At 36.4% G+C, this 26,710-nt stretch overlaps 8 non-coding genes across 9 annotated transcripts; 5 read left to right on the forward strand and 3 right to left on the reverse strand.

Moving 5' to 3' along the window:
- Positions 1-233: 233 nt before the first annotated feature.
- Positions 234-16,952, forward strand: LOC110369641 (uncharacterized). Of its 2 annotated transcripts, none has more exons than XR_010277836.1 (6): positions 234-496; positions 1,208-1,379; positions 1,870-1,981; positions 6,220-6,291; positions 7,082-7,242; positions 14,100-16,952. It is a non-coding gene; the product is annotated as an uncharacterized LOC110369641 (transcript). The 2 variants fall into 2 exon arrangements; XR_010277837.1 differs by lacking the exon at positions 14,100-16,952 and adding an exon at positions 10,957-13,674.
- On the forward strand, positions 2,473-2,545 carry Trnan-guu (transfer RNA asparagine (anticodon GUU)). The gene has a single exon. It is a non-coding gene; the product is annotated as a tRNA-Asn (tRNA).
- Trnan-guu (transfer RNA asparagine (anticodon GUU)) lies at positions 2,997-3,069 on the reverse strand. The gene has a single exon. It is a non-coding gene; the product is annotated as a tRNA-Asn (tRNA).
- On the reverse strand, positions 3,745-3,817 carry Trnan-guu (transfer RNA asparagine (anticodon GUU)). The gene has a single exon. It is a non-coding gene; the product is annotated as a tRNA-Asn (tRNA).
- Positions 4,919-4,992, forward strand: Trnat-agu (transfer RNA threonine (anticodon AGU)). The gene has a single exon. It is a non-coding gene; the product is annotated as a tRNA-Thr (tRNA).
- Positions 5,600-5,673, reverse strand: Trnat-agu (transfer RNA threonine (anticodon AGU)). Its single transcript has one exon. It is a non-coding gene; the product is annotated as a tRNA-Thr (tRNA).
- Positions 6,915-6,987, forward strand: Trnan-guu (transfer RNA asparagine (anticodon GUU)). Its single transcript has one exon. It is a non-coding gene; the product is annotated as a tRNA-Asn (tRNA).
- A 3,755-nt stretch (positions 16,953-20,707) lies between the features above and the next one.
- Positions 20,708-20,780, forward strand: Trnan-guu (transfer RNA asparagine (anticodon GUU)). Its single transcript has one exon. It is a non-coding gene; the product is annotated as a tRNA-Asn (tRNA).
- Positions 20,781-26,710: the final 5,930 nt, after the last annotated feature.

Genomic DNA, 26,710 nt, shown 5'->3' on the forward strand with positions numbered 1-26,710 from the left:
AATTATTTTTTATAATTATAATTACAGTACGAAGTACTAGTAGTATAGTTTTGGTGTACCTATCATATTGAATTGAAAAATGCTATCAATTACTGCCGCGCTTACGTAGTTGTTTTCGCGAAATTGTAATCCCAATTTTGCAAGAAGACAAGACGAAACATTTCTAGACTCTTTACAGAATCCAAAAAATCTATGACAACGTCAAGAATTATTAAAATAAAATTTCAGTTGATGTCAAAATTCTGTCAGCCCGAATCATGTAACCAAAACCCCGTAAAAACTAAATATAATGTTAACTATATAACTTTGTAAATAAACTGCTCAAAAACTCAAAAAATGGACTCAAAATAGTTATGATGCGAAAACCATACAATAGTTTCAAAATTCCAAGTGATTTTACAAACGCTAGGTTACACGAAAATAGATGATTGAAATCTACAGTTAAACAATAAGAAAATATATTGAAAACACGTCAAAATGTTCAAGGATGACGATGGTAAGTTATACTTTATTCTAACTAGCTGTTTTACGCTGATTTACTTATACTTACCTTACTAAAGTTACAGGATTGTCCTGTTAGTCTAGTGTCTTGGGTTCGATTCCCTTGTCAAGCAGATATCACTGTGTGAGTTTTAAGCAACGAGGATTTTTGTTGAGCCAACTAGGCATTTGATTTAAGCATTTCCCAAAAACTACACTAAGATAGAATTTGACCAACCTTTTTGTTTACAATGGTTTCCACCCTCCCATTAGTGTCGATAATATAATCACTTACTATCTGGCAATCCATCCACCTGTTTTACGGCTATCACATATCCAATAGTCTGCCCAACTATTGTTTTTCTTACCAAAGATAGGAATTTTACATTACTTGCGTGGGGCCATAAAGGAACATTCTGTTATAGCCTTTTTGTTGTCCCACTGCTGGGCACAGACCTCCTCTTTGTTCTTTAACGACTTCAAAAATCATCAATTCTCCCCTTCCGCAGTGGGTTAGCAGCGGCGAGGGAGTGTCAGACTCTTACTGACTAAAAACCGTCGTGTTCCGTCGTAGGCCTTTTATGTACCAGGACCGCGGTAACTCTTTCGAACAATTCCGCAGCCCCGGCCTCCTCTCACATGGAGAAGGATTAAGGAAAAGAACGTTCAAATATCCGAATTGATAACTTCATTTTAAAACTAAAATTACGCTATTCCTTTCTGTCAGATGATGACGAGGCCACCTTGAGTGCCACGAGGTACCCTGTCATGCCTTCCCTGGTGGCTCTGCAGCAGATGAGGAACCGTCTCCACCTGGCATACCTCGGCAAGAAGCTGATGAAGTGGACAGCTTTAGCTTCCCGCAAAGAAATGAGGAGACTTTCTGTGAAGATTAATGAGTGAGTACTGATTAATTCGTTTTGAAAAAAAGTCTGATAACCAGTCTTACCAAGGGGTATCGGATTGCCCAAGTAACTAGGTTGTGGTGCTTAGATAGACAGTCGATCCTTTTAAAACACTGGGTTCTTAGTTGCACCCAGTTAGACTGGAAGCCTACCTGGTGGGAAAAGGCTAGTCAGATGATGATTCTGCTAATCTAATAGAAGTTAGACGTGGCGATTGTTGTTATGAAGGGAGGGGATAACCCTCATACCCTCGATATTCTAGTAACTTATTAGAGCTGCACAAGACCGAAGGGTCCACGTTCCAGGGAAACAACATCCAGCAAATAGATAAAGAGCAGCCAAATGTAAATCTGATTACTGCAAAGTTTCATCCAAATCCATCAAGTGATTTTAGCGTAAACGGGTCACATACCCACATACATATTTACAAACTTGCTTTAATTATTATGATGATTGGAATGATGTTAATTTTTGTTTTTCCCAGTGCCCTGATGGATTATGGTGAGCGGGTGGAAGAAGCCTTCATTCTCCTGGCCAGAGCAAGATACTTTCTGCCTCAGCTGAACGGCGTGGTGCTGGAAAGTATTCCTCGACAGGTAAGTTAGCTGCTCACTGGCTGGCTGCTGGCTGGCTGGAGGACTTAGTAGGATAAAGAAAAAAAATGATCAAACCATGCTAAAATTCAGCATTTATTAAACGTAAAAAATATACAAAGACAGCCTCCAAAAGGCCTTTGTGCTATTTCTGGGAAGGAGACTAGTTGTACTAATAATGGCGTGCAGACCGATTGTTGGTTTAGGTGGCTGTTCTGATATAAGGAGATCAGCCAGAAGCACAGGACATATTATAGTGCACAAGCATTTGCGCAGACACAGGTGCGCTCTCTGTTAATTTACTCTCATAGCCCGATGGGACGGCAATCCGACACGACCGGAGAGAGATCAGATGCAAGACCGACATTTATGTTCTCTCTGATGTGTTAATACACATGTAATATTTTCAAGCACTGTTGTAAACAACTTATTCGGCAAAAGGCTAGACAGATGTTGCCCTAGTTTTGTGATAATTTTTGGACTTTTTCAACACAGCCTCCGTGGCGCAATGGCTAGCGCGTTCGGCTGTTAACCGAAAGGTTGGTGGTTCGAGCCCACCCGGGGGCGACTGCTTTTGATAAATAATAGTTTTACATGTTTAGATAACGCCATTGTATTTAACTGAAATATTTTTGTCCCCACCATCAAAAAATGTCGTTAAGTCCTGAATTAATTAACGCATCGGTCTTAATGGTTTAATCGGGAATAAATAAGAGAAATTAGGAGGTATTTCTGATTTCGAAAATAAATATACAATTGTTTCAATACAACAAACACTGACCAAAACATATGAGCGAGAAAATGTGTTAGTATGTGATAGATAATTATAATTATTGAGTAATAGGTACATTAATGAACTCGTTAAGAGTTATGTAACAATTATGTGAATATAATAATATCTAACTAATTAACACTCTTACATACATCATTGTCTTAATCACTTACATATTTATCAGTCCAGTTGATAAATACCTAAAGATTTTGGCTAATTAGTGATTATGAATGTTGTTAAAAGAATCGCCCCCGGGTGGGCTCGAACCACCAACCTTTCGGTTAACAGCCGAACGCGCTAGCCATTGCGCCACGGAGGCTGTTAGTAACTATAGCCAAATATGTAATTTTGCGTTAAAAATCATTTGGGCCCTTCATTAAATACCTACACGTTTTCACCTGCAATTTGCCCCGCGACCCCAAAGAACTTCTTCCCGCACACGCCCGCAAATAGGGAAGTGGGTACTTAAATGAGGTCGTTTTAAGGATAGTAAGTAAGGAAGGTTTTAAACAAAGACTAGGAATTGGTTTGATATAGTGGAAGGGGACGACCAAGGAAACGATGGATGGATTGAGTGAAATATGATAGGACTGGAAAGAAAAAGGAAAAAAGTTACTTGTGAGATGACGTCGGATAGAGAAATTATGGAAGTAAAAGACTTGCTGTGCTGATCAACTAAAATTAACACAAATAAAATTGGGATAACTGTAGGAGCCTAGTCTCCTATCAAATAAAATTGGGATAACTATAGGAGACTAGGTTTTAGCACAGCAAGTCTTTTACTTCCATAATTCCTATCCTTTCCTCTATCTAGAATAATGTTCTTCACTCACGTTCTAAGGGAGGTCTCAGTAAAAAAGTGTTCTAAAATTAACCGTAAAAACTTAGAAAACGGAATTTCACCATATCTATCGATATTTATTTCAGAAAGGACCGTGTCAATATAGGGTACGATTAACTGTTTCTCCACATTACCGATTAGAGCAAAATTAATCGCCCCCGGGTGGGCTCGAACCACCAACCTTTCGGTTAACAGCCGAACGCGCTAGCCATTGCGCCACGGAGGCTGTGAGATATAGGCAAATATTAGTTGTGTGAATTGAAAATCGATTGGAATAATAATAATTGTTTGTTATCGGTTGGAGTAGTATTTATTTTCTGTCATAGTGCTCAATATTACCGGAGAAAAAAACGCATATATTTTGAACAGATATAGTGCTGACTTTCTATTCTACCTATCTCTACAAGTCCAAGAGTTTTGCGTAATAGAGTGGTTTAAAAGGATACTTTATATGGATGACCAGATGACTGGGTTGAAGAGGTCAGATAGGCAGTCTCCCCTAGTAAAATACTGGTTCCCAGCTGCATCCAAAACGTCTGGAAGTCGACCCCAGCATAGTTGCGGAAAGACTAAGCAAATAGTGGTTTTCAACGTACATATGTTAATACCTATTTTATTTAAACTCTTCGGGGACCTCCTCTTTTTTTTGAAGTCGGTTAATAATTATTATTGGCGTAAAATAGAAACGCATAGAAGAATAACTAGTTCTGTATGACCTTTATGTGTATTGTTAGTTTCAGCTGTGTATGTTTATTTAAACAGTTGTTTTCAAAGCCTACCTATACACATATTTGTTCAACACAATACGTACTATGCTGAAAATGTAAACTATATTTTCCTAGCTTCATTTTTTAAAGTACATTAATTCTTATCCGTACTCGAGTAAGCATACACTCAATGTCCGAAATTACTTCTTATTTCTTATCGCTTTGTTTATATTATTGTGAAAAAAACTAACGTAGGTACTGTGGCTCTGGAATCTCATTTTACAAAGATGTATATCTTTCATTGATTATTTTTCTTTAAGCTATGATCTAGCCGTGTTTAGGAGGGCGCGAATGAATCTTGAGTTCCGGCTGTCATTTGAACATCTTTGGCAGTCGTTATGGGTAGTAGGAAGCCAGCAAGTCGGATAACCAGTCTTACGACTGCGTAGACTCTAAATCCACATAAATATATTCGTTGTTATGGGAACGGGGATATCCCAAGCCCACGCGGGTATTGTCGCGGTCAAAAGCTGGTCTATTTATAATGGAGAATAATTTATTAATAATCTATATAAGTACATATATGTAAAGCGGTGTCTAAATTCGATGAGGCAATCGTAGGCGCCGTGGCTTAGTTGGTTAAAGCGCCTGTCTAGTAAACAGGAGATCGTGAGTTCGAATCTCGCCGGGGCCTTGGTGGTATCTTTTTGAGGGTACTACATATACTTATCTAGTAGGATTTCACGTGTTGATTACAACGTATTTGCAAAATACTTGAATATATTTTGCTTTTAGAACTAATCCATTTATCGATATTACAATTCCGATTTGAAAAGATATAGCCAGCATATAATGTTTAAATGATAATTACTCGATTAATTAAGTATTTGATGAATTAGGTAATTATCTACTGAGTATACATAGATAGCCAATTTTTCCCCGCGCCTCGCGTCATCTCATTTTCTCTATCTACCCACTGGAAGTGTGACTTTCTCTACTTTCTGCCTCGCGCAACAAAACTGTGGTATACCTAAACAAACTTCTTCTACTACAAGCGATTCCTATGGTACCTTTTGCAGGTATCCATGGGCAATCCGCCTTTTATCACATTAAAAACGGCCAAGTGCGAGTCAGATTTGCGTATGGAGTTTATCAGAATTGCGTGTAAAATATTTATGAAACAAGCAAAAATTCACGTTTGTTGAATGAGAGCCACCTCACATATTATGACCTTACGTACCTATGTTTATAAGGATTCATAGGAGAAAGTTCTTGGATTATAAAAATATATGTAACAACGAAGGCCCCGGCGAGATTCGAACTCACGATCTCCTGTTTACTAGACAGGCGCTTTAACCAACTAAGCCACGGCGCCTACGATTAGCCTTATTATAAATCGATGTAGATAGAAAGATAAATATTTTTCGTTAGGTATAACATTTTGATAACCATACGTTAAGGCCCACAGAAAATATATTCTGAAACTCGAATCTTTCTCTTAGTACCTATAGTTAAACCGTAGAAAAAATCCACTAGTACGTCTATCTGTCCGCGATATACCTCGATAACTACTCCATGGATTTTCATGCAGTTTGCATGATTCATTAGGAGGAAGATTAATGCGAAGTAATTATTTTATGAATGTTTTTCGTTCGAGTTTTTATGGTGGTCCCTTCACACTAGCGCACGATTTTCCTTTCGATTTTTCAACGCTACAACGCTCGGATCCTACAGGCGATGTCGCGAAAGAAATTGCCAGTGTAAAAACGCTTTAAGTATGGTAATGTTGCATTCGAAAAGATTTGAATATATCAATAAAAACCTCAAACAAATGGAAAAGTACTTTTGCATTCGGTTAAAATGATGTCTTTCAGTATGGATAACATGAAAATTATAACATAATGTCTCTGGTTTGTTACAGGCAAGTATCACAGTCAAAACAGCAGGCAGAAGTGTTTCCGGAGTGAAAGTTAAGAATTTAAACTTGATTGAGGTAAGTCTTACTTTATTTATTTATTTCTTATTAACTTCCGCCAGCAATTTCACCCATTTACCGAGGGAATTACTTCTCGCACATGGATAAAAAGTAGCCTACCTATATATGTTTTTTCTGAGGTTTCATCCAAATCTGTTCGGTATTTTATGCGTGAGAGATAAGTAGCCTTTTTTATGGGAAATCTTGAAATGACCCCTCTCGCTGTGGGTGCAGCGTGAGGGAGTGTCAGACTCTTACTGACTAAACCCACCATGTTCCTTCTGTAGCCCACAGTGTACCAGGGCTGCGGTAACTCGCGCGAACAATCCCGCAGACTTTGGCCCTTTTGGGCTCCACTAGAAATATAAGTAGGCTAGCATATTTTTATTTATGTGCGTTTACGTTTGTTAGCGTACAACTGTGTATGAGTTTACAAGTTAGCAGATTCCCGCACAAAGGTTTCAGTTACACGAAAATTTAGAAATGTTTGCAAGCAATTTGTTACTGTTTGCTAAAGAGAGTACCTGAAGAAACATTTGTATATGCCACAGTGGACTTGAAGCATAGTATAACATACCTATATATGTACCTGATATAGGTAGCCTTGGAAAATGGTACGAAATTTGGAAAATCTATCATCTGCCTCCGTGGCGCAATGGCTAGCGCGTTCGGCTGTTAACCGAAAGGTTGGTGGTTCGAGCCCACCCGGGGGCGACTGCTTTTTTGACATAACTAGACTTTATAAATCCATTTCTATGAGAAACCAGTTGAAAAATGGCAGGAAATAATATTTCTTATTTTCTCACAGACTTTTCAAGATCCCTATCCATTTTTGGGATTAAACAAAGGCGGTATGGTCGTTACCAACTGCAAAACGGCTTGGTCAGAGTTGGTACGACGGATGGTGCTGGTACTTCAACTGAGAACTACTTTTGACCTGGTCGAAGTAGCCCACAAGAACGCCACCAAGTAAGTGTTAGGAATAAGTTTCTTTTTTACACTTGCTGCCAAAAAAAAATGGGTCAGATACAAAAATCAGTGAAAAGTAATTTGAGAGAAAAAAAAAATATTCCTCAGACTCAGATAAAATTGATTACAAATCGAAAAAAATGAATAATCTAAGTAGGTACATGATAAAATAATGACCAAAATTTTCGTGGCGTGAAAAGAAAAGCCAAATTGAAATTCTTCTTTTTGGGAATTCAGTTAAAAATGAGTAATTAATAAAGAAATATAAGAATTTATATTTGTATCTAACCTAGTTTTTTGTGTCTCCAAGTGTATTTTTGGCAGCAACTAATATCGCCCTTTTGCTGATAAGAAAATCGCTGGAAAAGCTATTATTGCACCTAGTATTATTTGTTGCTGGCAAAAAATCAAATATAATCATCGGCAAGGATATTGAGCCCTGACCTTCACCAGCGCAGAAGTCATTTATTGGTTTATTGCCTTAAGTGTACAGTGCGCAAAGCAATCCCCACTCTTCCGCCGAGAGCTCATTATCCGTGCCGATAACTATACTCTACCTTTATATGTAGCATGATTCAATAATTATCATATCGAAAAATTACATCGCTACATGCTAATAACTAGCTTACTATGGGGCTAACCGACCGTGTAAGAAAGGAGTTCAGATATTTAAAAAAAAAACTATTAAAAATTATTATTGCTATTTAGAATCATGCTACTTTACAAAAGCCATCAATAAATCTTTTGAAAATATTCAACAAAAATGTCATTAGCAGTTTAATTTTTGAGACCATTTTGTTGTCACTGAAACAAAGATTTATTTATGAGCCAACATTATAAATATAGTAAATATTTAAATAGGTGTCAAAACCAGATAAGGCATTTTAAATGTTTTTAAACTTGAATTTATTGATCTAATGCAATTTTCAATCTTTGTTTACAATATTTGTCTTTCATTTTATATCTTACTAGCCGTTTTCTCGCGGTTTACCTGCGTCCTGTGGGAACTACTGTCCGTACTGAGATAAAATATAGCCTATGTTAAGAGGAAGAGTGTAGCTTTCCAACAGTGAAATAATTTTTCAAATCGGTTGCACAACAAAAAAAATATATGTACCTTTACACGTACAGATCAAGATAATGTTTAAATAAAATATATTATTTTTAGTATATCGCTTATCTGGTTTTACACCTAAAAAAACATTGTTTAATGAAATTATCAAGACAACTTAAATACATTTATTGAAACTTATTAATATTTTAATATAATTTGAAAATATTATTGTCATTAAACAATGGGTTTAATTAGCAAAATAATTGATAAATTCTAATATCAATTATTTTGTTGAAATCTTATTATAATTTGTAGTTAGCAAGTAGAAACATTTCAAGATCAAAGACGATTGACATTAAAATATTTTCAAAATTCAATATCTTGATTATATTATTGAAAAAAAATTAAATTATTTTTTTCTAAGTCTTTGGTGTCTAGTTCTATATGTAGCTTCAAAGAAGTAGAGCAATTAAGGCCAAGTTCACCGACGACAAAACCGTTATTTTTTTACAAACTGTTGTCATGGAAAATGTAACGTGAAAATTCATAGTACATATGTGTATAGTTGTTTTAAGAAAACTGACGTTTATGTGGTCGGAGTATTTAGGTCTAAATGTCTTGATAGTGGTACAAAGTCTTTGGTCTCTATTATATGGTGATATTATTAGCTTCAAAGAAGTTGAGCTATTTAATAGTGTATTTAGCCCTGTAAAAGGGCCAAGCTGCCGATGAACTCACCCTTGTTTCTATCTAAGGACTGGACGGCACCTTTAAAAATTTTAAACAATATTTAGGCTTAATTTCTGCAATTTTATCTACCACTAAACTTCATTGTGTACTCTATATAAATCTTATTTTTATAGAAAAATAAATTAGATAATAATTATGTTTGTAATATTACAATAACTGCTTTTTACAAAGTGTATTTGGATGCATACACTTTATCTACATTAGTACTATTAAAACATTTTTTTTAATCAAGAATTGACTTTTCCGATTTTGATGGCAATTTCACAAGCAGAGAGCTGATGAAACAAGGAGCAACTTCAGCTACTTTTTATTTTACCCGACCACGACATTACATGTACATATATGCTTCCAAAATAAACCAAAATTAAGCTTTCGTTGTTAACAACCCAGCTATAAGCTATAACGTACGCTGATTTTGATGAAACATGTTTAAGAACCGCCGCTGGAAGCCAAGCATTAACTTAGAAGAAACTGCATCCAAATCGGTTCTGCTATTTAAGAACTACTAGTGCCACAGATACTCTAAGTGGTCAAACTCCTCTTTTTACGAGAAACTAGATATAGCTATCGGAAACTTAGTTATTTTTTAACTTTGTGATAATAACTTACATTTTATTTAATCTTTTAGCATTTTGTCAATTTTTTGAGTCAGCTTCCAGTCTAACCAGAATTCTGGCCTCAACCCAGTGGTTAGCTTACCCTATACCCAATGATAAACTGGTTGCCACTTTGTCAGACTTTCTAGCTTCTGATTACTCGTAAATCCATCAGCATTTTTAGTCTGAAAGAGTAAGAAACGTACTCACATACATCCTCATACTCTTCCATTTTATAATATTTAAATATAATTATAAGTGTTAAACTAGAAATTAGTCAATACCAAAAACATATAGGAAGTGGTGAGGGGTGGGCGTTTTGTGGGCTGTCATCGTCGACGTTCAAAAAAAGTTGTTTTGCAGCCAAGTTTGAATAAATGGTAATGGACTTTTAAAGGGATATTACCTTTATTTATTTCAATACAAAATCTTGTGGGGAATATGTACTTAATAACTTTTTAAAATATGACTTTACCTGTGCAGTCCTTAGGGTATATAAAAGTCGGCAGCTAAGACTATAATCGTCAATTTTTTGCAAGAAATGATTATATAAACGTAACTTCTAGAGCGATGCCCGAGCCCTTAAGTATGTTAGCCACTTCATAAAAATAACTTTTTTTATACATTATTTACTGATTACAATGTAAAATATTTCCTTCCTTCCTTTATTGCCTTCCTCTATAAATGGGATTTTTAACACTGAAAGAATTTTTCAAATCGGTCTATTAGAACCTGAGATTAGTGATTAACTCTTCAGCTTTATAATATTTGTTTATATTTATAGATAAGTTCTTTTACTGTCTCACAGCTCTGGTCTCTTATCATACAGAGAAAGTATAAGGATGCTAATTAAAATCTTATCTTATAACAAGTTTTGTATATTTGATGTCGTAGGCAGAATGTACACTCAGATTTACGGATTCTATAACCGATTTCATGGCACAAATATTTCTATCTTATACTATTTCATTGTGTAGGAGATGAAATTATAATTTTACTTTTCTTGAAATTATTAGAATTTGCGCTACCTATTTGTTTTTGTACGCAAATTCATAACCATGCCATGCACAATCATGATAAGTACGTACAAGTCAGAACAACAAAATAGCGAATTTATTTTTTCACATAGTCATGCTTATTTTTTGATACACGGTGCAGCAAGTTTCTGAACCAACATTTTCAATGGTCATTAAATAAAGAGTCGAGAATTTTATAATTAAAACTATCCAGTGCTTCAGTCCTTAGAAGAAAGGGTGGTTTGCGGCAGCATTCTAAACTTAGCAAAAAGTATTAAAAAACGTCAATTTTATGCAGACGAGAAAACGTTCTCAAGAAAATTGTCGTACCAAGAATACAGAAGACTAACATATTCATCTTAGTCGAGCTAGAGGAATTGGCAAGAGAGGAATTATTTAGGATAAAAAAGGTAAAAAATAATAAAAAACCTTTGATAGAGACACCAGAAGTTGAAGGACAAACAAGGACAGGACAGACATTAAGTAAGGTAAGAATGCAAACGATGGAAGACGAGGGCATGCTGGACTATGAGCCGACGATCGGAGATAGATCATCGCTTGAATTCAAGTCTATGCCGGACCTGCAAGCCACAGACCGTAAGCTGAGACCAGTCTCAGAAGAACCGATCGAGAGAATATCGAAAATAAGGATTGTAGAAGTACCGATGGTGGAACCAGATAGAGAAGCGATTCCACTTCAAGCGGCGACAAGTCATAAGTTCTTATTACTACCTCCAACGTCAACCCCAGTACCACCACCACCACCACCAGAACCACCAGCAAGGCCTACAGTTACTGCCCCAGTTCCTCCACATCCTATACCTATAATTGAAGAACAACCAAAGAAACAGTGTACGATGTGCGGCAAACATCTTGCAGAAGAAGAATCAACTGTAACACGAAATAAAGACCTCGAAGAAAAGTTTATGCTTCTGAAAATGCAGCTTAAAGATATAATTACAATGAGCAAAAGGTTCGAGGACAAAGACCTAGGAGGTTTCAACGTGAAAGGATTTATCCAAGGATGCGAAGAAGTGATGAAGATAATCGATAAATATTTCGAAACAGATGCTACAGCTATAGATACGTTGAAGGTTTATATGACTCGGCTTAGGCTTCAGCTTCACAAAGTAATAAAATTAAGTCAATTGACAGAAGAAGATTCCACCCCAAGCAAAGACAAATTGTGTACGACTTGTGCAGAGTTTGACAGAAGACTAAGCGAATGTCAGTGTTTCAAGGTACCAGCACCAAAGGAAGTACCCAGCACTAGTATCCAAGAATGTGATTATTTAACGCCTAAGCCTAGAAAAATACCAAAGTGTCAAATACCAGAGTACATAATGAAACCGCGACCTCTAGCTTGCATGACAGTCGACGTAGTTCAAACAATGCCGAGAGATACGCAACAAGTGTCCACTGCTCGCCTAGATGAGTTCGAAAAACATGTCGACGAAGTCATAGATATGACGAAATACTACCAAAAAGAAGGATTACTCACCCCTAGCGCTGAAGAGTTTTTAAATTCTTGCAAAGCAGTTAAAACTAAAATTGCTGAATACAAAAATCAAAAGGAAAACAAACTTAAATTAGAACGCCTGAAAGAGCAAGTCGCTAATTTGGAACGAATCACAAGTCTTGTACAACAAGAGGAAATTGACACTCGAAGTATTAATAGCTTTTTATCATGTTGTAAAGAATTTAAGGAAAAACTTGAATATAGTAAATCGAGTAAAGAACCAACCACTCCTTCAAGTTTAGAGAGAATTATAAGCCAAATAGATGACAGCATTATATTGAGCAGAGAAGCTAAGAAAAGCGGTTTGGTGAGTGAAACTGTGGACGATTTTATCAAAGGATGTCAAGTAATCAAAGCAAAGATCGCATCAAATGAAGCGCAGCAAGCAGAGCCTAAGCCACAAGTAATTGATGATCTGCTAATAAACATAAATGATATCATAAACTATATATCAAAATATAGAGATGAAGGATTGGTGTCTCAAAGTGTTGAAGATTTCTATAAGACTTGTCAATTAACTAGGGCTAAACTATTGCTTTACAAAAAGATCCCGGGGGCAGCGAAAGGTGGAATCATACCTCAATATCCCACGCCATGCCAGGGTACATGTGATTGCAAAGCCGGATCTTCGAATGAACCATGCAAGGATTGTGGCCAAGAGAAACCAGCTGATCTTCCCGAAACAGCACTTGAGCCTCCCATTATGGTAATCCCGATAAGTCCTCCAAATGTTTGCTCGAGATGTTCATCGCCCTGTCAAATACCTGCCAAAGATGATAAGCCTATAACACACCCAGAAGATTCAGGATATAGTACTTGTCAAGACATGGGTTCGGATTACTCTTGCACATCTTCTCGACTACCCAACAAAGTTAAACCAGTGTCTATTAGATCAGACCCAGATGTCTGCGATGATGGCAATGTTGCGGACAGCAGCAAATCACCAAAACAACCAGAAAACCTTGGTTATTTTGAAAAGAAAATTAAAACAAAAACTACCGTTAAAAGGTATAGAGAAAAAGATGGTAATATAAAAGAAAATTATGAGATTATTACTGTAAAACAAAGGACTTTCGATCCAAAGCAACAAGTGCCATCAGTAGGTTCGACTTTTATGACTTTCTCATACGACTCGAGCAAAAGTTCAAAGCCAATGAATATTTGCGATTTAGCTCAGACTAAAGGGTTTCTTCAAACCATGAGAGATTTCGGTCGCTTTATTAAATCAGAGACACTCATTAGAACGGCAGACTTATCACGTTCGACTTTGGCATGCTCATGTAGATCAGAAGATACAATATTTTCGAAAAAGAAAAGCGAAACAGAAACTATTCAGTTTAGTTTTTGTGATCCATTTTCGTGTACAGAGACAGACAGAGATAGTACTGAGGAAAGCAATGATTCGAGACCCATTTCATGAATGAACGAATGAAATTTAAGACTCAAAATTTGAGATTTATTTCATCTTATGAAGGATACAATTCAATTTTGCATCGCATCTCTCAATAAATATTATTCTACCCAATGCTTTGTATTTTTTTTCTCTTTTCAAATAGTTTCCAACTGAATAAAAGCAGCTAAAACGCTGAGAGTCGCGATTTAAGTTTTAATCTTTTGAATTTCAAAATAACCTTCGATAGTTAAAAAAATAGTTATGTACCTCTAAATACTATGAAATGAATCTATGGTATTTTTTGCAGCGACTTTTACTTTAACACGAAGAACATTTGATTATTCTCCTAATGATATAGAATAAGAGGTTGGAAGTTTTAATGATATACTTACATAAGTTTAAATTAAAATTAAACATATTTTTTACCGTATTTGAAGCCGTACAAGTCTCATTTAGAAGGCAAGGGTGAGTTCTATAGTTGTAAAATATACATAAATGATGGATATCAAACAATCATTTGTATTCACAGGAAAAAGAATGCATTAGTGGTATGTGTCATACCGAGAATACGGAAAACGGGATTGTACATTATAAGTGAATTGGAAGAAAGAGAAAGAGAGGAAATATTCAGACTGAAAAGATTCAAAGAACTCAAATATGTACATAAAGCACCAAACGTAAAAGATGAAGTAGACAGAAGAATGTCTTTGTCACCTGATCTAATCTTACCAGTAATTTTCGAAGACTCAAAAAAAGAACTGGTGATAGATGCTATATCATTAAAATTAAAAATGGTGCCAAAAACCACAGAAACTGAGATTGTAGAAACTTCAGAGAAGGAAACAGGCAAAGATGATAAAAAGGAGATAGAAATTATAAGTGAAAAACCAAGTTATAGGTGGAAGAAAATTACTATAGAAGACAAAATGGTTGCAATGGAGAACGTAAAGACGGGACTCACTCCTTGCAGTACAGTAGCTGGCTCCAAGATTACGTTAAGTAAATATGATAAAGAAGCAGGAAAATCGCAATCCAGTCTATGGCAGGCTGAAGCTCAAGCAAAAGAAGGAGCGAAAAATCTAGTATTACGTAGAGTGCAAAGGCAAGAGACAAACTCCTGTCATTATAAAGAAAGGCTTGAAAATCTCCAGAAAAATATAAATCAACTAATAGAAATGGCGGACGACTTGGAAGGTACATTGAGCAACGTGGATAAGTTTATAGAAAAATGTGAAATTGTCAAACGTAAAATCGAAGCATTAAGTTGCTCTTGCGTAGAAGATCAGTCAGATACACCATGCAAACCGACAGACTACTTAAACTTTAACCTACAACCTACCTCAACGTTTCCACAATCAGGAAACGATAGATCAAGAGGACAATCAGCTAGCCAGAAACAATCACATGAATCGAACGTAGAAGACATATCGTTACAAACTTCGTCAGCAGCAACCTCGTCAGGAGTATCATGTCCTCATTCAAGTTGTGCCAATTGCGCAGGAAGACCATCTGTCGGCGATAATCCATTACTAGCATCGCTAGAAGTAAGTGAAAGAATACTAGTAGACAGACCTATGGCACAATCAGCAACAGGACCAGAAGCACACGCACAAATGTCGACTAGCGCGTATGAGATAAAACCTGAACTCAAAGGGACTTACTCACACTACGACAAGGAATACAAAGAAATAAGTAAAGTTTCAAGGACCATGAATTCGGATGGAAGTATAAGCGAGGAGAGACAAGTTGTAGCAATTAAAACTGAAAGACAGAATCGTCCACGTCCTGGTTTTAAAGATCGTGGGTCGAAGGACAATACATGTACAAATTCTTGTGCCAGAAGAACTAGTGAATGTGGATATAGTGGTGCGCAGGAAAATAGTGACAACTTCAAAAACAGCAGCAGTGGTTACAGCAGTCAAGCAGGTCCCAGTTTTGAAAATAAATATGCTGTAGACCCTGGAATCTGTAGTGGCTGTAGCAAGCGCATATCTACTCCATATGATGAAATATTACCATGGCAAGATGTATCTGTCCCAGAAACTCCGGTCTGTTGCCCTAATGAACAATTGCCTTCTTCAAACCAAAACTTGGCGAAACCGTGTTCATGTTTAAAAGATGCGAAGACATGGACGAAACAAACGGATTCTGTTCTAGTAGGTTCAAATATATTACTTCCTTGCGAGTCGAAAGCTGTGTGCAATTCTGATTCAGAAGTTGTCCCCAAGCGTGTATCATTATCTACGTCTATGCAATCATGCTGGACCGATCCTGCAGTGAAAAGTATGTCAATAGACAAAACGACGGATTGTGTACCTTGTTGTAAAGGAAATAACCGAACAAATAATAGAAAAGATACTGCTACTTCTTGGAAGAGCTATGAAGGAGGCTCGAGTCCAATTGAGCACAGAAACCATTGTAAATGTTCGAATTCTCATCGTTATGACAACTTCAAGGTTTTATCAAAACCAGTTGGCGATCTTGAAAACACTAGCCATGGCAGCGAGATCATCCTTAAAGGTAGTATACTCAATGCTCTGAGGAGACTTCTCTTGCCTTCACACAGAGCAATAGAACCTGGTGAATCTCCAAATATAAGTCCGAATTCAAGAAGCCGCTGTTCATGTATCGGTTGCCAGTCAAAATTTTCAACATCATCCAAAAAATTCGGACCCAAAACTGTGCTAAACTCTTTACTGTTCACGTATGCTACCCAAATAGCTTATGAAGAAGGTAAAGATATGCCAGCTCTGCCACCGAACCAATCTATTTCTGAAGAGTCGTGCATATCCTGTGGTACTCTTGGAACACTTTCAGTCAAGTCTGGTAATCGGCCCGCAGGATCATCAGCACATGATAGTCAAAATTCACGAAAAAGTTCTCGCCACAGCGTATTCTCTGGGTGTAGGGCTGCATGCTCTTTATTAGCGAAAAGTATTAGAGGAAAGTGTACGTCCCCAAAACCGGCTGAAGTGTGTTGTCCTAAACCTAAACCTTCTTTGCCGAAGCAAGTTTCTGCACCAAGACCAGCTAAGCCTAAACGGAAAAATGCTTCTACTTGTACAAGAGCATCGGACAGATATGACTGCAGAACTCTGAGGTCATTAAAGAGGGTTCATCCTTGTGCAAAGATCAGAAGGCAGGTCTGCACGTGTCATTCAGACACTCATTTGCTCATTCAAGACGATCCATATTGTTTAGTAACTAGAGCTACGTCTTGTAGCGGAGCGCACTACTATTGTTTTCATTGAAACAGTCAGAATTTATGAAACGTTTATGTAATTTGTCATTTCAAACATTTTCAGTACTTTTCATGTTGATGCGTTAGGGAGATCAAAAGATTTTATGATGATCACTATTTTTTACCATGTGGCAAAATAAAATTTTGTAAATACACTCTAATTTTTCTTTTAGTATTCAAATATTGTCTAACAAATATTCTCTGATTTACCTAGAAAGAAAAGGGCCCCGATTTTTTGGAAATGATATTTTAGATAATGTAACTATTATGTTACTACTTCTATGGAGTAACGAGTTGGAAGCCAGAAAGTTTAACAAACTGTTTTCAGTGGTTATCATGATGCTTGGGTAATTTAGTTGGAGAGGTCAGATAGGCTGTCCAAGTAACACAGAAATTCAAATTCAACAAATTCTGGAAGCTGGCCTTAACAAAATTGGGGATTGACTAGGTCGATGATATGAGACATGGACAGTTCTCATTCTTACATAAAGTTAGAGTAATATATGTGGTATTTTGATTCTCATCTGTTTTATAAACCGTGTTTCGGAGGCCACGATAAACTGTAGGTCCCGACTGTTATTGAACATCTTTGGCAGTCGTTACGGGTAGTCAGAAGCCAGCAGGTAAGTCTGACAGTCTTACCTAAGGGTATTGGGTTGTCCGGATAACTGGTTTGAGGAGATCAGGTAGGCAGTCGCTCCGTGTAAAACACTGGTACTCAGCTGCATCCAGTTAGACTGGAAGCTGACCCCAACATAGTTTTGAATAGGCTCGGGAGATGATGATGATGATGAGATGTACAGAGTTTGCCCTATATATAGTTATTGCCCTATATATTAGTGTTATGGATATTTATTATTTCTCAGCAATTGAACACTTATCTACAAGGTGGTCTAAATGGGAAGAAAGAAGAATGCACCTACTTGCGCTAAATTTACAAATCAGCGTCTAGACATTATGTAAAACAAAATAAACGAAAAGTAAATAAATAAAAGTAAATAGTTAGCATTGTCTAAACGTTTGGCATTGGGAACGGTTAATTAGTGAATATAAAACGACGATGTTACACACGTTTTGTTGTGCGTCTGCGTCTGCGCAACTTGCGGTTGTAACGTAGGGCTGGCAAAAATAAATTGTAGATTTTTATGGAAATTAGGACCTCTTATAGTGATAAGTGAAAGTGGCGTGCTATTTGAGAATCACCTACATATGAGACAAGTGAAGGTCTTAGTGAAAAAACACTATGAGGAGAATTTAGCTTTTTATTGTTATGAAAACTATATACGTTTTTTGACGTCTTATTTATTTTAGCAAGATTTTATTGCACGAACATTTTAATCTTGTATTTCTTAACGCTCATTCTTTCTGTGCGCAGTGCGTGATAAGAGCTGTGCCCAGTGTTAAGACCATTGCTAGATAGGTGTAATTAAAAAAATATGTTTTACGTAAATTGTTTAGCAGCCATACCAGACTTATTTGGAGTAATGCATTTTTATTTTCAATTAATTAGTGAAGCAGTTAACAAAAAAATACTTTTAGGTGACTTTCATTCCATTCGTCACCATTTTCGTCACTAGTCAACCCTACTGGTCATTTGGCTCGCGTCCACGGTTGTACGCAGACGTAACAACACGGGGCATTCCTACAGCGTACAGACGAACTGTATAATTATACATATCTATATATGTATATGTATCTATATATATACTTACTATTAAACGGGGCATTCCTACGACGTACAGACGAACTGTAGGTATAATTATATCTATACTACCTCTATACCATAGATCAGTCATGTTGCGCGTGGAAGATGATAAAGAGCTCAAAGCCGCGCGTATCTATCAGTCTTACGGATAAGCAATGTCTAGAGCGGTCAGTTTGCGATTGAGAATGACCATCTGTCAGTCAGTCATGACGGGTTTGTTCTGTGTTCTAAGAGGCACGTGAAATGGTGGATGACGGCTGTAGTTTACACATCTTTGGCAGTCGTTACGAGTAGTCAGAAGCCAGCTAGTGTCAACTATTCTTAATAACTGGGTTGAGGAGGACAAGTAGGCAGTCACTCCATGCAAAACACTGGTACTCAGACCCATACGGTTAGAAACACCGACCCCAATATATTTAGTTAGAAAAGGCTACGTAGATGATGATAGGTGCTTTTTTTTCGCAACAATTTTTACAGGTAAGTATAAATTTAAGTTAGCTATCCAGTTTTGAGTGGCGTATTTACATCAACTATCCCTTAATGTTTTTGTTCCACAATTATTAGTTGAAGGAGAAAAGGTACCTTCTTTTTTGTATCGCCATGGTATATCACCCATTTTTTAATGACTTCAAAATCATCAAATGACCCCTCCCACTGTGGGTTAGCAGCGGTGAGGGAGTGTCAGACCCCTACTGACTAAAAACCGTCGTGTTCCTTCATAGACCTTTTAAAGTACCAGGGCCGCGGTAACTCTTTCGAACAATCCCGCAGTCCCGGCAAGCCTTTGCCCTGCTAGCCCCGCTGGGATATATAACCCATCGAGCCAAATTATCTAGGTAAATGAAAACAAACAAATATTTACGTTATTATGAATCACGGTTAAACTATTGTCTAACGCGTTTAACTAATGTAACTGTTTGAAGGAATCTTACAACATAATGAGCTAACTTATAGGCCTGCAGTTATGGCGGTCAAGTCGTGATGTTAAAGCTGCTAAGTTAAGGGACAGGTTAAGTTAGATGTTACTCGATTGCGAAGAGAATGGTGTTACACTTTTAAGCAAACAGCTAAATGGATTTTGATAAAAGTTAGATAAAAGTTTCTACTGTTTGTACATCAGTTACATAGTACATAGTAAGTTACTAGCTGATCCTTGCTATTCCATTTTCGTCCCTAAGGAACTTATCCCGCACCCGGATGACAAGTAGCCTATGCTCTTTTGTCAGGTTCTAGACTGCGTAAATAAATCGGTTTGGTGTGAAAACAAGATAAATAACACTCGCATTTAAAATATTAGTAACTTTTCACCTGGATACGGGAACCGGTTGAATGAAGACAGTAACAACGACGTATATTTTTTTATATATTTACATTGCCTGCAGTGTCTAAATAATGTACCTACTTAAAACTAAACACCTTTAGTCAAATAGCGGCGGTGCTATTAGTCAACCGTATAGTTATCGGCATGAATCTTGAGCTCTGACCTACATCTGCGCAGAGGTAATTTATTGGGTCTCTTTTGTGGTATGAAGTGAGGCGCGGGAACGGGCTAAAGTGGTGATTGGCCCGCAGCGCATCGCGTCATAGCCGTCACTCGGGATTGGTTCTTTGCTAATAAATCACTTCTGCGCAGATGTAGGTCAGAGCTCAAGATTCGTGCCGATAACTATATATACTTAATAAAGATATTGATATAAATACTAATGGCTAATAATAATTAGTATATCTATTGGCAATAAGTACATGTATATTATTCGCCTTAACAATGTAGCGAGCGAATGCAATAATCAAGTCTGCGGCTCGATTGTTGTCTCACAGATAAGTATTGCTCACAGATACCTTTTGTACTTATTAAATTATAGACTTGAGCATATTTTAAACTGACTTCCTAAAACGGGGGAAGAGAATTTCAGAATTTTCGAGATTATTCTGATGTTTGTATTTTTTATATTAGGGGAGGAAACTATTTCGAAGTTTATTTTTAGGTTAGGTTAGTTTCTGGTCATACTAGGCATATTAAAAATCGTTTTATTTATGAAGTAGCTCTGAATTTCAAATGGTTCTCAAACCTTCAAAATCTTGTTGTTAAAAAATAAAGCAAGTATACCACACACATATACTACAGACATATTCTACTTGTTCTAGTAGGTAAATAAAAAAACATTTTGTATATTTGATACAGTATCATATAGCCTCAGTGGCGCAATGGCTAGCGCGTTCGGCTGTTAACCGAAAGGTTGGTGGTTCGAGCCCACCCGGGGGCGACTGCTTTTTATAACTTATCTGAAAATATCATAAATGTCTCCGATTTTTCAAAATGAAGTTTTTTGGCTACTTCTAAACAATATTTTACCTAACCAATTTGAAAATATTTTTAATACTGATTTTTTAAAATGCAATTTTTGCCAAGTCCCCATTATAAGTAGTTCTAAATAATAGAATTGTCACAATACAGTTTGTATGTCCGTCCATGGCGTAATACCGGTCGCATTTCTATCTAATACCAGTCACGGCCTGTTGGTCTGTCACCTATTATTACATGTTATGATGTTTGGCAATGCGTTTCACTTTTAACGTGATTGTAACTTGTTTTCATGCTTTGTTTGGTCGTTTTCAAATGTTTTGTTCTGTAAATTGCTGTGTTTTTGTTAATAGTACACTTGTTTAAATAGTAGCTGTTTGATCAACGTAGAAGAAAATATGTGATTAATAGAAAGTTTAAATCCAATGTAATATTATACGTAAATACGAATGTAACTGTTCGTAACGCTTTAACTGCTAAACCGATAATGATGAAATTGGTGTTAAGATGGACTAAATAGGAAGCTACTTTTTATCCGGGTTTTGAAAGAAATTCCTGTCGTAGGCAAAAGCAACATTACATTAAAATATGCAAAAGATAAATAAATTATTATTAACTCTATTTCACTTTAGTTTTAACCACTAACATCCTACCTTATAAAGCACCATGGGAGTTCATATATTTATTAAATATTTTAAAATAAACCTTAGCTTACCTTGATATATTATGTATACCTTTATAAGCTTATAGCGATGAGTACAAAATCCAATATGTTGATACCATCGCCATTGCGAGGGGCGGGGCCGCAGACTTTTTGCACACTGCGGTTTTAAGGAGAAGTTCTGAACCTACTTTAAATTGTAAGGTTTTTAAATGAAAATGATGAAAAAGCTGGCTGACTTAGTTTACTTTTAAGCTGGAATAACAATGGAGGGACGAGTATATGATATAGGATAGAAATAGAATACTTAGGGCTGATTTTTCAATCCTCAGTTAACGTCTATCTGAAGAATAAATATGGCGGTTTGACATATTTTCCATACAAAAGCTGTCAAAACGTTAAAAATATTCCTCAGATAGGAGTTATCTGTCGATTGAAAAATCAGCCCTTAATGGAAATAGTGAATCGATGGGGATAAAATTTTCGACATCATCTCCGCAGTCTATACTTCCCGCATCTGGAGAAAGAGTACTTACCCTATGTCCTTTGCGTTACGGGTAGTTAGAAGCTGAAAAGTCTGACAACTAGTGTTACCAAGGGGTATCAGGTTGTCGGGATAACAGATTTTATGTGATTTTCAACAATATATTGCGATTATACCGGGTACATCCAAGTTGGACCGCTAATAAAATATACCTAAAGATGTTATTAAAATTAATGTTTTTAAAATAAAAATTGCGTCTGCACCTTAAATATTAACCTCGATGAAATATCAATTAAGTGTAACCATTAAAAAAAATGATAAATATTTATTTTGACGCTCCAATATAATATTGTTGATACCATCTGTATAACGCCCTGTTATTTTTGCAGCGTAGGCAGAGAAGTCAGTATTTTACACCTACATTGTATTATAATATTATTTATATTACATGTGTATTTTAGTGGCATGTATAAGATAGTTCATTGCCATAAATAAATACAAATTATAATTAACTAGCAGTTTCGTTACCCTCTAATAATTATTTGCAACTTACTTTTTCTCGCGGTATCACCAGCGTCCTAAGTTAACTTCCTCCCGCTCCCGTACAAGAAGTTCATCCCAAAACAATATAAAATACGTTTTTCTGATGTCTAAGCTATACCTACCTATTACTGTAAAGCTTCATCACAATCATGCCAGCCGTTTGCCCCTAAAGGACAAACAGACTCATAAGCTTTCGCTTTTATAGGTAATATAAGTTTGATTTGAAGTGTTATTAGTTTAATATTGTTTACAATATAAGTGTAATTTACATTAAGATGTGACTAAACAGCCCTGGTTTTATTGAATGACCCTTACCGCTGTGGGCCCTTTGGCCCTTCCTGGCTAGGGCTATCTTTTAACGACGAAAATCTCTATTGACAGATTAACACACTTTTCAAATATCAATACTAGTTGAACCTGCCCTCAAAAATTTACCAAAAAATCGAAAACCAACAGTACCACAACGTTTTATTTATAAAATAAAGTACAAGTTTAAACTAACACAGTTGACTTACTGAACTCGCGTGACAGCCCGTCACATCTGACCGAGCTGTCAATTGTCATTATGTCAGCGAATACAAGATGGCCGCCGAGTATTTCGGTATCGCGTGCTTGGTAACCCGAGATGTGCATGTGTCTAGTATTTTAATATAGCGTTATGGTATTTGAGAGGATTCGTTTTTTATAGTTATTTTTAGTTTTGAGATATTTTTTTTTTGAATTTTTATTGATATGAACAAAATTAATGTTTTGGTCAAAAACGATTCTGTATGCGAAACGCCTAGTTTTTTTTTAAAAGAGGGGATAGTTATTTTTTTCAATTGATTTGTAATGAAAAATTAAAAAGGTACTGTGCTGATTTCAATATATTCTACGATTAGAATGCTAGGAATATTATCAACTAGCATTTCCGAGAGAGCTACTAAGCGCATACGGATAAAAAGGAGCGTAGAGCTATCTACGATAAATAATAATATTCTTACTAACGGCCAGTTTCTTCATCAAAAGTTTAAGTTAAAGTAATGTCTAAAGTAAAAGTAACGGTCAAATACGTTTTTTCAAGGCTAAAGTGACAGCAAAACGAATAGAAAAATTGAATTTGACCGCTACCTTTACTTTAGACATTACTTTGGCTTTAACTTTTGATGAAGAAACTGGCTGTAAATATACAAGACTTAACTATCTAACTAACACTAAAACAATTTTTCAAATGAATCAACAAGTTCCTAAGATTTGTGCGTTCAAACAAACAAACGCACTCTTCAGCTTTACAACATGTATTAGTATCTACATACATTTACCACCAGCATTAGGGTCAATTCACACTGAAAGAGCAGCGGCCGGCAGCGGCCGGCAGCGGCCGTAATTGCAAGGGATTGAGCGTGAGCGCGGCGGGCCGCGCGGCGCCGCGCGGCGCCGCATCGCGCCGCGCTCTTACATTTTCCGTGCTCTTACGGCCGCTGCCGGCCGCTGCTCTTTCAGTGTGAATTGACCCTTATCTAATCCAGGTACAAAAAAACATCTGAAAACCAGAGTATATCTAACCGCTGTAAAAACCTAATACATAGTTTACTTAGTAACTCTTTTAACAAAGTAACACTTACCACAATATTGTACGCTATCGTTTTTTTACCACAATTTTTTCACGCCGTCTCGTATTTCGCATACGTAGGTAATATAATACGTGCATAAACGCCGGTTGCATGCGTCCTGCACGCGAGATGCATTGAGTCGTCAAATGCAGCGAGCGATGTGTGGTGACAGCCAAGTGACGTGAAATCAAAGACAAGTGGTGAAGGAAGGTGAAGATTGATAGGTTTTATTAGTAAAATTATGTTATACCTACTTTGTTTTTCAGGACGGTTGGATATATGTGTCTGTTATGTCATATCTTGATTAGAATATTCTTTGTAATAAGTATAGGTAGGTAGGTAAAACAGCTGTTTCCTGTGATTTAATACTGAGTCCCGAAGGAGATAATTAACGCATCTGGTTAAAGATTGTTACTATTTATTTATTTATTTAGGATTGCCAACGGGATGAACACAATACCATGAGTTAAATCATTTCATATGAATCAGGTCCAGTATGCGCTCCCAGTTATAGGTGACCAACTGACCACATCCTTCATAGTCGTTACATTGTACTAAATAAAACTAAACATTAATTACAAGATAGAAAAAAAAAAAACTATGTCTTACTTACTGTCTTACTTAGGTCTACTAGACTTTCCATGTATGTACCTAATCCTTACTCATATTATAAATGCGAGAGTAATTTTGTCTATCGCACTTTCATGCTAAAACTACTGAACTTATTTAAATGAGATTTTTTTGGTACACAGATAGTCTAGAGACCCTGAAAGGACATAGGCTTTTTTATTTGGCTACGAGAAGAAGCTACCTTAGAACACGGAACACGTCTACATATTTATAAATAGAAAACAAATTAGGTATACTTATCACATTATTGGTCAATAAACCCATAACGTAAATCTAATAAGATTTCCGAGTTCACTCTTTATATAGAGGTCCAAATACCCCTAATTAAGAGGTGAGAGTCCCATAGGATTGCAGATGTAACGATGAACGACGGAAAAATTAGGTCAGGCAATGGGGATTATGGGAGAAAGAAGGTAATTAACGTGGGTACGTTGACACAAAAATATGAAGGTAAGGGAGTATTGTAACGCAGGAAATATGAAATAACGTAGTTGGGATATTTTGTCGAAAATTAATTATGTAGAAATAGGCCATTCAAAGACAGTACATACATAGGTTGTTTTTGATGTTTCTCTATAGATTGGTTTATTTAAGTTAAAGCAAGAGAAAAATTAACTATTTTTAATCTCGGTTTTATCCCTTGTGTTACTTATGTTTCCAGTATTATGTATGTACACATACCTACGCTGTATATTAAGAAGATTTTGTGTACCTGCAAAAAAAGTATTGCATATATAAAGTTACTGTAAAATTCTTTAGGAAGCAGTCACTCCATGTAATCAGCTGCATCCAGTAAGACTTTAAGCAGACTCCGTCATAGTTGGGAAAAGGCTAGGCACATGATGTCGTCGCCCTACTGCTATATTATTTTGAAACTTCTAGAGCTAAACTACACATCAAAGTTGAGAACGTTCTCCTTTCTATGAAGACCCATTTCTTGGAACCGTAAACCTAGGTAACTATTGACGTTTCTTAAGAACCTGTAACAGGTTTATCTATACTAATATTATAAAGCTGAAGAGTTTGTTCGTTTGTTTGAACGCGCTAATCTCAGGAACTACTGGTCCGATTTGAACAACTCTTTCGATGTTAGATAGCCCATTTATCGAGGTAGACTATAGGTTACTTTTTATCCGGGTTCGTGCAGAGGTTCCCACGGGATGCGGGTGAAGCCAGTATGATATAAAAACCTTTGACATTGATGAAATGGTGTTTTGTCTATTTTCGTGCATAAAAAGACTGCAGTGGGTTTATCGGTAAATAAAATCGGGGTTAAAAGTTTATGCGTAGATAAGTATGATAAAGAGAATGCTTAAAAGCAAGTTTTGGCACTATACTGAGATACAGGATGTATTGTGGGAGATTAACACGGTTCTTTGGTTGTTTTACAGTCAATTTACACTATTGGAATATAGGTTAAGTAGTAGGTCGTTTAAGTTATAGATATTGTGTACCTATTGAGTACATGTATTATCAATTGTAAGGCTTAAGAGTTATGTATGATACTTCTTCCCATATGTCATCCTCTTTCAGTTATGATATTATACAATGTCTTCTCATCACACAAAGTGCTTAAAATGTTTGGATAACTCTACACACTGGTTCAACCTTATCTGTTCAACGGATAAAGAGAAGGAATAACTTTCGCATGCCTTGTAATATTTTTAGTTTTTATATAGCGAAAAATACCCCTTTTAGCCAATTAGTCAAAAGTAAAAAATCTCGTTATAAGTTACCTATAAATTCAATTATGTCTTGAACACTGCCAATAGTGAAATATATTTTTATTCTATGAACCCCAATGTTTAGGTTGCTCACCTAATAAATATCTTCAAGACTAACAACTCTACTTACATTGATTGACTAAGACTTCATAATGATATGAAATCTAATAAATCAATTTTAGAAAATCGCCGCTCCTGACATTTCACGCGAACATGTTGGAGTATGGTCCAAGTTATAACAGGATAGCGATTAAAGTA

The sequence above is a fragment of the Helicoverpa armigera genome, chromosome 27 (assembly GCF_030705265.1).
Source record: "Helicoverpa armigera isolate CAAS_96S chromosome 27, ASM3070526v1, whole genome shotgun sequence".
Lineage (NCBI taxonomy): Eukaryota > Metazoa > Arthropoda > Insecta > Lepidoptera > Noctuidae > Helicoverpa > Helicoverpa armigera.